Genomic DNA, 17,039 nt, shown 5'->3' with positions numbered 1-17,039 from the left:
TGATACTCGCAACTTGGTGCAAAAACAATAGACAGCTTCGTCAGTGCTTCATGCATTATCTATATGTTTAGCATACAGTAAATTTATTTTACGGACATATAATAACATTTAATAAGTCTCCATTGGAGTCTTGGGCTACCGTTGGAGCAATCAATTCATAAAATAATCTCCTCCTTAAATTTTAAATTAGTATCCATGCTACCATCATGACTTCAATAATTTGTCTCTTAATTGAATGGATTTACGTGGATTCAACATTTATGTCAACATCTTCATCATAATGTGATCCAATCCCCAAGATGAATGAAATAAAGTGAGGAGTCGCTCATGAATATTTAAATCCTATTTCCAGAGAAAATTCCAAATTGTGGCAAATGCATGAGTAAATTCCAAAGGCAGAAACTATACCATATAGTCAATAACCAGTCTCAAATTGGAAGAGATATTTGAATACTATGACCAATTAGAACTACTTCAGGGATAACATAAATATTTAGCACTTGGAACTACCTGAATAGATTGAGGACTTCTATAGAGCACATGAAAAACTCTACATTTTCCTGATATTTTTGTAGAACAACATTACTCTGCCCACCTCTGCCTTACATGAGGACCTGCAACAATATAAATGAACAATCAATGCAGTGAAAATCATTCAATAATGCAAACAATATCACTGGATGAGAGAAACATGTAACATATTCTAAATTAAAGAGAAAGACAGTGACACTGGCTCAGCGGAAACATACTATCCAATATAAATACAAATATTTCATCATTACCCACCTTGGAGGCCAAGCCCTGAACTCCATCGTACTTCACATGTGCAATTTCCTAATAGTTTTGTAGAACAAGATTACTATGCCCACCTCTACCTTGCATGAGGATCGATTTTGTAGAACAAGATTACTCTCCCCACCTCTTCCTTGCATGAGGACCAATTTTGTAGAACAAGATTACTCTCCCCACCTCTGCCTTGCATGAGGACCGACAAAGAAACTTCATCTCAGAGCTAAAAGTACTAAATTAGTAATCAATTGCGAGAAAACTCTTTTCATCTCACAGGATTCAGAAGGCAAAAGACAACCTTATTTTCAAAAGTATTCGGGATCTGACACCTTCTCTCAATCGAATTGCAGGGAAATAGCTAGGGTTTCCGAGGAGGGGCATCTACTTCCTCACCCTATCTACTTCCTGTACAATCACCCTGAAATAACACTACAATCCCTATTGTTGTCAATGTTGCCAATGCCTTAGATGACCCAGCGAAGCACCTTCCTTCTAAAATCCCCGCCTTATCTACTTTATGTACAATCATCCCGAAATAACGTTGCAATCCCTATTGTTGCCAGCTCCTTTTCTTTGTAGTGTCGAAACCCTAGTTGCACCCCACCTCATCTTGCAAGTGTTGATGCCAGCTTTGTTTTATTGCAGTTCTATCACATGATAGTTATAATGTTATTTTTAACCAACCGTGCAAAACATTTTAATCATCTAACATCAAATCAGGCAAATTATAGTAAAATAGAAGTTGATTTTAGAGAAAAACACCTTATGGCATAAATAAATTATATAATTTATATTTATAAATTATTTTTTTAATTAATACATTTAAATTTCGTATTTATAAAGTGAGAACCAAACGGTTTTATTTATACATTTAATTTCATGTTATATAATTTTATGTCGTTTCATTATAGTTTTCCTTGTCTTTAAACGATTCGAATCATAATTTCTAATTATTATCTCTAAAACTATTATTATGGTTATGAACGATACGGAAATGTAAACCTATTTATGGTAATAAATAATGAAATTATAGCTCTTTATGTATATATATATATATATATATATATATATATATATATATATATATATATATATATATATATATATAAATATATGGGTATATATTTTGAAAAAAGAAATGGAAACTTCAATTTCGAAAATATATATTAATAAAGATAATAACAATATTAAAAGTTGTTTTTTAATAGGTGTAATGTATTAAAAAAATGAATTGAAATATAATAAAAAAATTGAAAACAAATATTTAAAAGTATCACATTTATATCATAACGTTAATATTAGATATCATTTTTTGGGATTCAACTACATTAAGTAAGTCGTTCATCTATGACCATTTCCATGAGAGGTAGTCGTAACTGACTAATTTTTCATGATTTTTGAATAGTCCACTTAGCACACATTGCATTTTCCATGAGAGGTAGTTGTAACTGACTAATTTCTCATGACTTTTGAATAGTCCACTTAGTACTCATTGCATCGGGTGATGCTCACAGGGGTGATGAAGTGGGATTGAAACTAGTGATATAAATCACATAGCGTCAATCGTCACTTCTGGGGCTTGCACCGGGTAACCAGGACTTCCTGGGGGTCACCCATCCCAGATCGCCTCTGGCTCAAGCGCGCTTAACTATGGAGTTTTCCCCACAATCAAGCCCACTTAGATTGCTACCCCATTTGTAAAACCTTAGCAGGTATTGTGCCTCATGAACCATTCAAGTAGAGTTCCCTTCACTCTTTTGAATTAAGTATTGGGGTTTTCACAGTGCATTATATTAGATATCATTTTTTGGGAATGAACTGCATTAAGTAAGTCATTCATCTATGACCATTTCCATGAGAGGTAGTCGTAACTGAATAATTTCTCATGATTTTTTAATAGTCCACTTAGCACTCATTACGTTGGGTGATGCTCACAGGGGTGAAGAAGTGGGATTGAAACTAGTGAAATAAATCACATAGCATCAATCATCACTTTCGGAGCTTGCACCCAATAACCGAGACTTCCTCAGAGGTCACCCATCCCATATCGCCTTTGGCTCAAGCATGCTTAACTGTGGAGTTTTCCCACAATCAAGCCCACTTAGCTTGCTACCCCATTTTCAAAACCTTAGCAAGTATTGTGCCTCATGAACCATTCAAGTAGAGTTCCCTTCACCCTTTTGAATTAAGTATTGGGGGTTTTTGCAGTGCATTATATTAGATATCATTTTTTGGGATTCAACTGCGTTAAGTAAGTCATTCATCTATGACCATTTCCTTGAGAGGTAGTCGTAACTGACTAATTTCTCATGATTTTTTAATAGTCCACTTAGCACTCATCGCATCGGGCAATGCTCATAGGGGTGAAGAAGTGGAATTGAAACTAGTGATATAAATCACATAGTGTCAAGCATCACTTGTGGGGCTTGCACTGGGTAACCAGGACTTCCTGGGGGGTCACCCATCCCAGATCGCCTCTGGCTCAAGCACGCTTAACTATGGAGTTTTCCCCACAATCAAGCCCACTTAGCTTGCTACCCCATTTGCAAAACCTTAGCAATTATTGTGCCTCATGAACCACTCAAATAGAGTTCTCTTCACTCTTTTGAATTAAGTATTGGGGGTTTTCGCAGTGCATTATATTAGATATCATTTTTTGGGATTCAACTGTGTTAAGTAAGTCATTCATCTATGACCATTTCCATGAGAGGTAGTCGTAATTGACTAATTTCTCATGATTTTTTAATAGTCCACTTAGCACTCATTGCATCAGGTGATGCTCACAGGGGTGAAGAAGCGGGATTGAAACTAGTGAAATAAATCACATAGCATCAATTGTCACTTCCAAGGGTTGCAATAGGTAACCAGGACTTCCTGGGAGGTCATCCATCCCAGATTGTCTCTGGCTCAAGCACGCTTAACTGTGGATTTTTCCCATAATCAAACCCACTTAGCTCCCACTTAGCTTGCCACCCCATTTTCAAAACCTTAGCAAGTATTGTGCCTCATGAACCATTGAAGTAGAGTTCCCTTCACTCTTTTCAATTAAGTATTGGGGTTTTTGCAGTGCATTATATTAGATATCATTTTTTGGGATTAAACTACGTTAAGTAAGTCATTCATCTATGACCATTTCCATGAGAGGTAGTCGTAACTGGCTAATTTCTCATGATTTTTGAATAGTCCACTTAGCACTCATTGCATTGGGTGATGCTCACATGGGTGAGAAGTGGGATTGAAACTAGTGAAATAAATCCTATAGCATCAATCATCACTTCCAGAGCTTGCACCCGGTAACCAGGACTTCCCAGGAGGTCACCCATCCCAGATCGCCCCTGGCTCAAGCGCACTTAAATGTGAAGTTTTCCCCACAATCAAGCCCACTTAGCTTGCTACCCCATTTGCAAAACCTTATCTAGTATTGTGCCTCATGAACCATTCAAGTAGAGTTCCTTTCACTCTTTTGAATTAAGTATTGGGGGTTTTCGCAGTGCATTATATTAGATACCATTTTTTGGTATTCAACTGCGTTAAGTAAGTCATTCATCTATGACCATTTCCATGAGAGGTAGTCGTAACTGAATAATTTCTCATGATTTTTGAATAGTCCACTTAGCACTCATTACATCGGGTGATGCTCACAGGGGTGAAGAAGTGGGATTGAAACTAGTAAAATAAATCACATAGCATCAATCGTCACTTCCGGGGCTTGCATCTGGTAACTAGGACTACCTGGGAGGTCACCCATCCCAGATCGCCTCTAGCTCAAGCACGCTTAACTATGGAGTTTTCCCCACAATCAAGCCCACTTAGCTTGCTACCCCATTTCCAAAACCTTAGCAAGTATTGTGCCTCATGAACCATTCAAGTAGAGTTCCCTTCACTCTTTTGAATTAAGTATTGGGGGTTTTTGTAGTGCATTATATTAGATATCATTTTTTGGGATTTAACTGCGTTAAGTAAGTCATTCATCTATGACTATTTCCATGAGAGGTAGTCGTAACTGACTAATTTCTCATGATTTTTTAATAGTCCACTTAGCGCTCATTGCATCAGGTGATGCTCACAGGGGTGAAGAATTGGGATTGAAACTAGTGAAATAAATCACATAGCATCAATCATCACTTAAAATAATATTTTGAATAATTATTTTAAATATATTATAATATTACAAATATATCAAAATTTATGGTTAATAAAATTTTAGAACCTAAATTATTAAAATATCAATTTTATATTCAAAATAGAATCAATTATTATATAATTTATATTATAAAATAGTTTTGATAACTATAAATTTAATAATTATATTATTTATTATAAATAAATTTTAATATTTTTTTAAAATTATTTAAATTAATATCAATTTTTTTAACCATAACAAATATAAATAAATTTGTGTTTCTTATTTATTTCAATAATCATTCTTATTTGGAGCTCATGGTTATATTTTGAATATGAAATATCTTAAGAAAATAACCCTGCAACTTTTTTACCTACCTAATTAATGTTTTATGGTTAATTATGTAATTGTTTAATTACTTTCTATGTATGGAGTATATGAATAGTTTAGAGGTGCATTGGGAGAAGAATTTAAAATTCTATCATTTTAGTGGTTACTAGACGAATTTCAAATTTTTACTACAATGTGTTTTTTTTTAATTCACAACTTTTAAGTTGGACAACTTAATGTATTTACTGTAATATTGAACTATATAGCAGTGAAGTAATAATGAAAATGGACTGTTTTTGTCATCGATTCTAACATTAAAATAATGAATCAATGTTGTGGCTATTTTCATTGATACGTTTTTTTTTTTCTTTGCAGTAAAGAAGGGAAGTTTTCCTTTGTTTGCAGCAAAAGTTGTTACTTTTGGTATGGATCCTTCTATTTGGAAATTTCTCCCCTTTGTCATTATTGAGTTTCTGTTTCATTGGCTTCCTTTGTTTGTCTTGATGAAATTTAAGTTGGTTTTTAGACAATGGTGTATTGTTTTGGAAAACATGCTTTTTCTTGCGAGTTGCGATAGATGTTGTGAGAAAGAGTTAGGATTTATTTTTTTCCTACTCGTTTAGCTAATGATTGCTTGATAGCAGCATACCTTAACAATAGTGGTTGGTTGCCTAGCATGGTCTTCCCTTTTCTTATTTCTACATACAAAATTGAATTTATAGTGGGATCAATGATTCTATTCAGCATGCTTGCAAGTTATTTGGATACAAAAAAATATTTCATTGTCAACCCTTTTACGAAGACATTTATAAATGTTGGAGTGCTTACTGTTGGGGAGCGAGTATTCTTCTCTTTATTGCAAAAATGTAGTCCATGAAAATATGAATGGGTGTTTTTGAAACATGTTTCTAAAAACATGGATTCAAAATTTCTCATTTGCAATAGTGTTGACAACATTTGGAAGAGGACAAAGCTTCCACACAGTGGTGTAATGCCACCAAAGGAGGATATCTTCTTTAAAGAAAAGTTTTATTGGGTATATCTAGATAGATATTATGAAGATTACCCTACTTATGCTTACACTATCTATTGGTTGGAACTAAATGGAAGCAATTAGGGTTATTCGTTTGTTCCTATTGTTGACATACAATATATGTCATTAGGGTTATATAGGAATCAACTTGTTTGTGTTGTTAATAATGGTTCCACGTTCATTTGGTCACTTGAAGAGATAGATAATTTTCAATTTCTTCGACTCTCAAAAGAGAAAAGTCTGGAATATTTTGAAGATGATTGGGGGTACAGATGGTCATTGCTTGAATCTGTCTCTGTGGATATAAATAGTAAATGTGTAGGTTACCTACCTTTACGGATAGTTGAAGGAAAAGTGCTTATGATGGGTTGGTCTCAAGTGCAGTTAAAGTTGTACGATTTAATGACTGGATTGTGCAAAACATCAATTCTTGATGGATTGTCCGTGCTTGAAGCACCATGCTTCTATCTACAAACAATTGAATATTTTGATGATGTGATTAAAAATGGAAATGTTTTTGCGCTTATTCAAAATGCAGATTCTATTGTTGAGATAACTCCACTACCTATGCATGTATTGAATTAGCCTTTAAGTCTTGGACATGTTTGTTTTTTGATATTGTTGAAGACCCTATGTATGTTTAATATTTTTAAGCATTTTTTTGAAGATCATTGTAATTCAGAATTTAAAGTTATATTGAGTACATAGGTATGGTAAATTTGGAATGTGAACTTTAGCGTCATGCCTATGTCTAGAAATGGTTGAACATGTTGATGATGTCATTGAAAATGGAAATATTTTTTCGCTTATTCCTAATGAAGGTTGTATTTTTGACATAACTACACTACTTGTCGATGTATTGAACTAGCCTTTAAGGCTTCAACATGTTTGTTTTTTCAGAATTTTTAAGAACCTGTGTAAGTTTAATGTTTTTAATGTTTTTAAGATCAATGTAATTCAGATTTTCAATTTATATTGAGTACACATGTATTTGTATTTCTTTGTTTTTTTCAATTTAAAACCTAAGTTTTTCCTACTTATTGGGAAGAAAGGTTTTGTTGGTATGAATCCAAAATTGGTGGAAGTTGTTATTGTGTCGATTATGTAAAAGGGGATCATTTTTCCATGTCTTCCAAGTTTGTTGTGGGAAAGATAATTTTTGTAATATTTTTTCTCGATGGTTTTGTTGGTTTTTACTTTTTTGAATATGGAAGAGTATGTATTAGGCTGCAAAGGAATTGCAAAACAACTTTTACTGACTCTAAATTTATTATAGAAATATTGACTGAATTGAAAAGTGGGAGTGGTGCAAAAAGAGCTCGCTCTACTACTACGTGAAAATGATCAAATGAATTCCAACGGTAGTGGTATCAGCAAAATAAGGAACTCATTAAAGCATGGAGAAGAGTTGTGTATGAACGAAAAAGAGGAGCTTTAACAAATCATGAAGAAGTTTGAGTTGTAAACTGTAAGTACGAAAAGAGGATTCAATTCTTCTGCAAAGAACATTTTGTTTTGATGGTTGTTTTCTTGGGTGTTTATGATGCGAAAGAAGTTATATTTAATGAAACTTTATTAACTTTCATCTTCTTTTGGAACATTGTGTTTGGAAGAGAGTTTTCATATGAACAACGATGGTGTTTTCTATGAAAACAATGAAAGAAATGCAGTTTTGGGAGTTGACAACAACTGTAGGAATAAAGAATTTCCTAAAATGGTCTTGGGGGACTTTGTTGGTGAACAGGGTCAGGCCTTTCCTAGTGGAAACTATGTTGTTAGTATAGCTACCCCTGTCGAATATGTATGTAATGTGTTTGTTGTAACAATGTAGGGAGTTCAAGTTTATTTCTTTTCCATTATTTTTTTTCTTTCTTGATGTGAAGTTTTCACTATTGTATTTTTTTCTTGTATTGATTTTCCAGAATAGTGTTGACATCATTACTAACTCGCAAATAGATTCAGAAGCATTGGAATGTTTCTTTGTTCCTCAGTGCGAGGGTGGACGAAGAATTTGTCAAACTTCAAGAAATGATGAAACATATGGTTTGAGTAATCGTAATTTTAGAAACTTTCTTCTTTAGGTAGGAGAACACTTTGTTCACATGTTTGTTTTATTTGTTATTGAGTGTTTACAAATTTTGGTGCTATTCCATATATTTTCTCAAATGTTGTATGTTTTGGAACATTTTCTTTAAATAGGGATCCTTGATAAAGGTGACAACCTTGTGGTATTGGAAATGGTAGAGTTGTTAGAATGGAAGATAGGGAATTTGATTCCATTGAACAATTTGTTGCGTATGATTGTTTTGGTGATAGTAATATGCTTGCTAGAATTGTTGATAATTTGGGTTGGTTTGTTGGAAATGTTGGAACCATTATTTGTCGATGTAGTTCTAGAGACAATATTGTTGAAGAGAAAGAATGTAAGGACACTTTTCCTTTTGTCGAAGCAAAGTTGCTTAATGCCGATTTATTTTCAAAGGTTTTGTCCTTGTGAATGTTAAATTTGTATTGTTTTACACATTTGTTTTTTATTATTTTGTTAGAATATTGCTCAAGTGAATAGTGGTCAGGAAACAAATTTGCAACCAACACAAACAATATCACTTGCGTGAGTTCCACATGGACGATGCAATCGTGAAGAAAATGTAAATTTGCTTTTTGTTTGATTAATGTATTTAACTTTTTTTGTAGATGTTTCCTTCTTTTAAAGTTTATTTTGTTTCTTCTAAGAAGAATTTGCTCAATTGTAATGAATGTAGAAGAACGATTTTCCATTTTGTTATGGAAAGAAATGATAAAACTAATAGTCTAGTTGCACGAGTTGTTTCTCATCGTCGCCAAGCTAGAATGTTGTCTCATAGAGAAAATTAAAGTGCTCACTATCATTTTAGTGGACACATGGTTGATTTCCATAAAAACATTTTCTTGAGGATTGATAGTTTATCTGTTGTGCATATGTGCCATGTGTGAAATGAATGTCATCCTAGTATACAAGTTGTCAGATTGCACAAGGGGCCCATTTGTAAAAGATGCAAGTGTGAGAAAGGTGTCCGTCGCTTTTCATACTTTAACAACATGGATCCAGGTGAGAAGCCAGAGGTTCTAAGAGGTTTGACACAAGTTGAAGAGATGTTAATAGCACGGGTAAATTCAATATTGCAAGTGACACATGCTCGTGGTGGTAAATATAAATATAGTAGCCACACGATAAGTTTTCCACAAGATATTTCTTCAATTTTAAAGAAGCTTCCACAATGTGTTGAACAACTAGATTTTTTTATTGTAAGAAGGTGAGGTGTTCAATCTCAATACTATGAATGTTATGTGAAGAGAGAACATGTGATGGATACATTGTGTTATAAAATTGAAATGGACAAGTACTACAGGGATGTGCAACTTGACATGGATTTAGTTGTTTCTCTTCCGGAAACAGCTATTGATGTTTCTAGTAGGTTATAATATGTTGATAGTGATGTTGATGATATAGGTAGGATGGATGCGGAGATTTAAATAGATGGGGCTAATTGTTTTCATTGTCACCCATCATCCTTTCTTTCTCACTTGCCGAATGAATCTAAGGAAGTTGATCGAATGAGATGGTTTATTGAGAATGTAAATAACATATGTGTTGAACCACTAGATTTGCCAGATATTGATACATCTCCCATTAATGAATATAACACTAAAGGACTACTAGATATGGCATTCCCCACTTTATTCCCTATAGGTGATGTTGATTGGTTGCATCCTCGTATTTGCAATGTTGAGATGCATGAATATGGTTTTCATCTATTGAAATTTTATGATCAAAGGTTTGGAAGCCATCCTCGATTTCCATATTTATTGTTGAATATGATTATGTGACATTCGTAGTCAGGGAACAACTTCTTACTTTTTAAGAAAAATATTCATGAAAATGTGCTTGCAACTGTTCAGGAGCTACATCAGCAAATTTCTGATCTCCCAAATAATAAGTTAGCTGAGAAATTAATGCATTTTGGATCTAGTCTTAGGGTTACGAGGGCTTATTAGACAAAGTGTCGTTCTAAATTAACTAGCATGATCAACTAGTTAGGTTGCCCTACCTTTTTTACATTGAGTATGGCTGACACTTAGTGGCCTGATTTCCATAGTGTTATGCCTTCAAACAAAGATTCTCATTGAGAAAGTGAGCATGCCAAAAAATATTGAAAATGTTATTCAGTACCCAAATTTAGTTGTTATGTACATGCACCAAAGATTCAATATCTTTCGTGACATAGTGTTGCAGAAATATATTGGTCCTAAAGAATTTTGGTATAGGTTTGTTGTCATTCCTTTTTGACGATTTTATAATCATTTGACTAAAATAGTATGTTGTTATGGTTAGTTAAGATAGAGAGAATATCGAAAAGTTATCAGAAAATTTTAACTAGAGTTGCTGATGGGAGTGGGTTTGAGGCTCCTGTATTATCTACATATAGAAGGTTCCTTGTTGAAATGCTTGTTGATCGTGACATTGGAGCTCAAGAGATATGCCATTTGTTACTAAAGTTGCCTCTTATTATCTATAGTCATAAATTCCTCTCATTGAATGTTGGGAAGAAAGTGTACCAAAGGGTTTCACTGCATTCTGATGACTTTTTGTGTGGAAACAATTTCGTTCACATTTATCAAAGCTGGCTGATTTTTTTGGAACATTTATGCTTGATAGAAACAACAAGATTGTGGAGTTTTAAGTTCAAGCGTAGGCAAGATCAAGGGAGGCCATGCGATAACCATGTTATCGTTCATGTTTGGCCATGGTTTTATGTTGATCTTGATGAGGCGTCAAAAAATCTTGAAACATTTTTTGGGAGTCATTTGCTTTTATACAAGTTGTTTTGTGACATTGGTTTAGATATCGGGTTGTCTATTGAAACTATTGTTGAGAATTGAAGGGATTAGATAAATCGCGTGTGGCATGTTGATCGAGGCCCTTTGCCAAATGAAGGCCATGAAGAGGATATGGAGCTGCTAATACATAAAGAAAATGTTGATTTAGATTTCGAAGAGTGGCAGGTTTTTTTGCGATTAGTTCCTCCAAGTTGTGTAAACATTTCTGACCTTGATAATATTGGTAGAAGGGACTTTGATATTCATTATAATTGGTAGGAAATGATGGTTATAAATGATTTTCTAGAACAAGGGATGAATTTTGTAAAATATGCATAGTCTATAGGTATTCTGAATTACGACTTTGTTAGGGACTCATATTTTTCGCGTTCCTCTCTATCAGAAAAACAAATAGCTGCTTTTGAAATTATTTTTCGACACTTTTCTAATGGCAAGAATGACGATGCCTTGAAAATTATTATTCGAGGTACTGTTGAAATAGGGAAGTCTTCTCTCATTGGGTGTCTTTCTCATGCTTTTTCTGGTTCAACAACGAATGGAAAAAGTCCTTTGTTATTTCTTGCTCCAACTGATATTGTTGCTTTTAACATACGTGGCAAAACAATATATTATTCTTTAAAAAATCCTATAAAAGATATGAAGCATTTATGTGGGCAGGATATGGCAATGTTTCAAGAAGAAATGAGGCATATTCGATATATATTGATTGATGAGATGAGCTTTATAGGTTCAAGGCTATTAACGCAAATAGACTCTGATTTGCGAGAAGCCTTTCTTGAAAACAATAATTGTGCTTTTGGTGGTAGGTCCATTATTCTTGTGGGTGACCTTGCCCAACTGCCTCTTGTTAGGGACAAACCCTTGTATTCAGATAGAACATCTGGGCAAGTTTTGTGGGAAACCTTCAATATTGTTGTGGGTCTGGAAAAAATTTATAGGCAGTGAGGAGATGATCTAAAACAAGCATCTTTTTGCAATCTTTTAACCGATATTAGAAATGCAGAGCCTTTTCTTGCTAATTGGGATCTTCTTATGATGTGTGTTAATGGTTTCTTGGTTCCACGAGAAAGAATTTTTTTTTATTATTCTGTTCACTTATTTGCGACGAATAATATCATCAATTTGCACAATTGAAAAATGCATAAATCGTTGAATTATCTTATTGCAAGATGTGTTCCAAAATGCAGTAGAAGGACAAAAATATTCAATGGTGATGATGATGTGTTGGAGCATGAATTATTTCTATGTCGTGTAGAGTGTTTGATGTTAACATGTAATTTATGGGTTAAAGCTAGTCTGGTTAATGGTACACTTGGATATATTGAAAATAATTTCTTTGTGCCTGGTTCAAAGCTGCCACAATTTCCACAATTTGTTATAGTTATGTTTAAAAAGTATTGTGGTGTTCCATTTGATAGGGATTGTACAATTCTTGTACTGATTTCACCTGTTGTTAGGGGAAATATCAGACAAATGCCTTTGAAAATGGAATGGGTGTTGAAAATACATAAATCACCATGGATGACTTTGTAACAAGTGACTATAGATATTGGAGAGAGAGAGAGAGAGAGAGAGAGAGAGAGAGAGAGAGGCAGGGTCTGACATTTACAACTATATTAAGAGTAAAATCAATAAATGGTTTGTAGATTTCACCACCTTTTTCGTATCAATGTTATGCAAAAATTCAAGATAGTGCATACGTTACACTTAGAAAGAAAGAGGAGGAATGATTGAAGTCAATATCATTTATGGGGTATTTATCTTGAATAGAATTTACTATTTATGAATTGTTTTGTTGTATTTGTTCTTTTTCCTTGTAATTATTTGTATGCATATATAATATTAAGATTTTTGTAACTCATTCACACTTCGATTTTAACCACTTCACTTAAAAAGATAGCATTAAGATTCACCAAATTCCACTGCATTGTTTTTTCGTCGACATGCATATATATATGAACTTTATATGGAAAGAGGTTTGTTGACATTTTTTATAATTGAGGGCCTAGATTGATTCTCAAGGGAATATGCTCAACATATGTTTCTTCTTAATGTTTATCAATGGTTGTAGTGTATTACAGAGTTTGTTAGGTTTCACTAGCTTTTAGTATATTTAAAAAATTATATTCATGCCACGTCCCCACCCACTAATTTCCTAGGGATTTGAGATTATTCCAATTCTAATAAGTTCCTCCATGTTGAGATTATTCCAATTCTAATAAGTTCCTCATTATTATTTATAAAATTCATTTATATATAAGAAAAAATTATTTAGAAAAATGGTCCATTACTTTTAATAAATTTTAAAAATTAAAAATTAGATTCATGCCACCTAGCTCCCCACCCACCAATTTCCTAGGGATTTGAGATTATTCTAATTCTAATAAGTTCATTTATAACATTAATTTATATATAAGAAAATTTTATTTATCAAAATGGTCCATCACTTTTAATAAATTTAAAAAATTATATTCATGCCACGTGGCTCCCCACCCACCAATTTCCTAAGGATTTGAGATTATTCCAATTCTAATAATATGTTCCTCATTATTATTTATAACATTCATTTTTATATATAAGCAAATTCTATTTAGCAAAATGGTCCATTACTTTTAATAAATTTTAGAAAATAGATGTGTGCCACATGGCTCCCCACCCACCAATTTCCTCGGGATTTGAGATTATTCCAATTCTAATAATTTCCTCCATGATAAGTTCATCATTATTATTTATAACATTCATTTATATACAAGCAGATATCTAACAAGGTATTTTCCTAGGTCTTCACTATGGTGAAAATAAATTCCATCCATTATCGTGTTAAGATGTCCCTCAACGTGTTCGAAGGTAATAATAACAAAGTTTTCCATATCATATATAACAAGGTATTTTCCTATAATTGTGGAAATAACTTACTTCCATGTCTGCTTTACCAATATGTGAACTTACATATATTTGTACATTTCCACAGGTGTCTTATAGTGGAAAATTTATCATGGACAACCTCTATGAGAAGTTTGGGAATTTGATATTAGATCACGAGGTCGACTTATAGTACCTTGGCTCTCGAGAAGAATATGTGTTGTCACACAAATGAGGAGTACAAGGTTTGACCAACTTATCCCACGAATCTCCACGAGATCAATTAAGTGTCTACTATAAACTTAGTAACTGAGTGTGGTTTAGATGTTAATGATTTGAAGGAGTGTTCTAAAGTATAAAAGTAACTCAGCTATGAATTTGGTCTGTCCTAGGTTTTCAGTGTAGGACCAGTGTAGAATTAGGTAAAGTAGCATGAATGAATAACAATTTTCAAATCGAAAGTTGATCTTATTAGTTTTTTCTTTAAAGGTCAGTATTGATCTATTTATTTCACAAATCTAAAAAGTGTTTGGAGTGATATAATTTCTTCTTATGTAATTTTTTTTTAAATGGAAAATTTGAAAGAAAAAAAATGTTTGCATCTCAACAATAAAATTGACAAAAAAATATAGCCCAAATATAAAATAATAACATTACTTGAAATGCGTAAAAAAAATTAACCATGAAAATTGATTTCTTTTCATTGTACATATTAGTTTACATTGAAATATTTTACTTAATATGGGGTTGAAATATTCTACTTATGAATTACATTGTTTATATTAATAAATTTCATGATTAATAAATCATGAAATTTAGAAATTATGGTTGATGTTTTGAAATGTTTTTTTTTTTTTTTTTTTTTTTAATTTGAAATGCATTATATTGTAATTTGATTATAAGTAAAATAGATGAAGTAAAAATATAAAATTGGATGATCTTTTTTTTCAACTATTATTATTATTATTATTATTATTATTTGAAATATATCATACATTAAAAATTTGTAAATTTATAGATTTAAAATTCAATCAATAATGTTTCATATGATATATTTTTTTTTAAATTTAAAATATTCAAATGAGATTATAGTAAATGAATTTATGAATTTATAAATGATTATTTCATTTCATTTCATTTTATATGAATTTATTTTTGAAAAAATCATTATCTATTATTCAGTTGTTTTTAAGATTTTGCACTATATTTTGAATTTTTCATTAAAAAAACCTATAAAATAATCATTTATAGGGTTTATTAATCTAAAGCTTCATATTCCAAGGGTATAATATTATTCATAGGTTTTATAATATTAATCTTTAGGTTTAATATAAATCCATTGGGTTTATAATCATGGTCAACCAACGTTACATTGCGATAAAGATTTTGTCAATATGAAAATCAACCAATGTCGCATTATGACAAGCATTGTCTCAATATGAAAATAAACCATGGTAAAACATGGTCAATCATGGTCAATAACCATAGTCACATTATGACAAAGATTGTCTCTTGGTCTAATGTCACATTGTCACAATCATGGTCATCCATAGTCCAACATCGCATTATGACACAGATTGTCTCAATATGGAGATCAACCACTGTCAATGATGGTCAGCCATTGTCCAATGTCGTATTGCGATAAACGTTGTCTCAATATGAAAATCAATCATGGTCAACCATATTCGAACGTTGCATTGTGACAAATATTTATCTTAGGGTTTATATTCCTTGGGTTTATTATTCCTTTGGGTTTATAATATTTATCTTAGTGTTTATATACCTTGGGTTTATAATATTAATCTCTTGGGCTTAATATTATTTCCTTGGGTTTATATTATCAATGCGTTGGATTTTTAATTCCTTGGGTTTTTAGTATTAATCCCTTGGGTTTATAATATCAATCACTTTAGGGTTTATATACCTTGTATTTATAATATTAATCCCTTGGGTTTAATATTATTCTCTTGGATTTATAATACCTTTGGGTTCAATCATGGTCAACCATGGTCACATTGTGACAAAGACTATCTTAAGGTCCAACGCCACATTGTCACAACCATGGTCAACCATGGTCCAACGTCGAATTGTGAAAAAGATTATCTCAATATGGAGATCAACCATGGTCAATGATGGTTAGCCATTATTCAAAACCGCATTGTGACAGACGTTTTCTCAATATGAAAATGAATCATGGTCAACCATATTTCAACGTCGCATTGTGAAAAATATTTATCTTAGGGTTTATATTCCTTAGGTTTATAATATTTATACCTTGGGTTTAATATTATTATCTTGGGTTTATAATATTTATCTTAGGGTTTATATACCTTGGGTTTATGATATTAATACCTTGGGTTTAATATTATTCCATTATATACCTTGCATTTATAATATTAATCCTTTGGGTTTAATATTATTCTCTTGAGTTTATAATACCTTTGGGTTTTAGAATTAATCATTTGGGTTTATTATTCCCTTCAGTTTATAATACCAATCCATTGGGTTTATTTGGTTCATATTCATAGGGTATAATATTATTCATAAGGTTTATAATATTAATCATAGGGTTTAATATAAATCCCTTGGGTTTACAATCATGGTCATCCATGGTCAACAATGGTCCAATGTCACAATGTGCCAAAGGTTGTCTCAATATGAAAATTAGCCATGATCAACCATGGTCAAACATGTTTCAACATCATATTGTGACAAACATCATCTCAGTATGAAAATCAATGATGGTAAATCATGGTTAACCATGTTTATTTTAGGGTTTATTTATCTCAATATGAAAATCAATCATTGTCAACCATATTCCAACGCCGCATTGTGACAAATATTTATGTTAAGGTTTATAATATTTATCTTAGGGTTTATATTCCTTGGGTTTATAACATTTATCCCTTGGGTTTAATATTATTCGCTTGGGTTTATAATCCCTTGGGCTTATTATTCCCTTGGATTTATAATATTTATCTTAGGGTTTATATACCTTGTGTTTATAATATTAATCCCTTGGTT

At 32.3% G+C, this 17,039-nt stretch overlaps 1 long non-coding RNA gene across 1 annotated transcript; it reads right to left on the bottom strand.

Annotated features, from left to right (window-relative positions):
- Positions 1–304: 304 nt before the first annotated feature.
- LOC149262669 (uncharacterized) lies at positions 305–1,444 on the bottom strand. The gene is made up of 2 exons (XR_016259189.1): positions 787–1,444; positions 305–614 (listed from the first exon to the last, which is right to left on the bottom strand). It is a non-coding gene; the product is annotated as an uncharacterized LOC149262669 (long non-coding RNA).
- Positions 1,445–17,039: the final 15,595 nt, after the last annotated feature.

The sequence above is a fragment of the Pinus tabuliformis genome, chromosome 6, assembly GCF_031772625.1.
Source record: "Pinus tabuliformis cultivar Carrire ecotype Pingquan chromosome 6, CPIR1, whole genome shotgun sequence".
Taxonomy (NCBI): domain Eukaryota; kingdom Viridiplantae; phylum Streptophyta; class Pinopsida; order Pinales; family Pinaceae; genus Pinus; species Pinus tabuliformis.
This window is presented reverse-complemented; position numbering and strand designations above follow the sequence as displayed.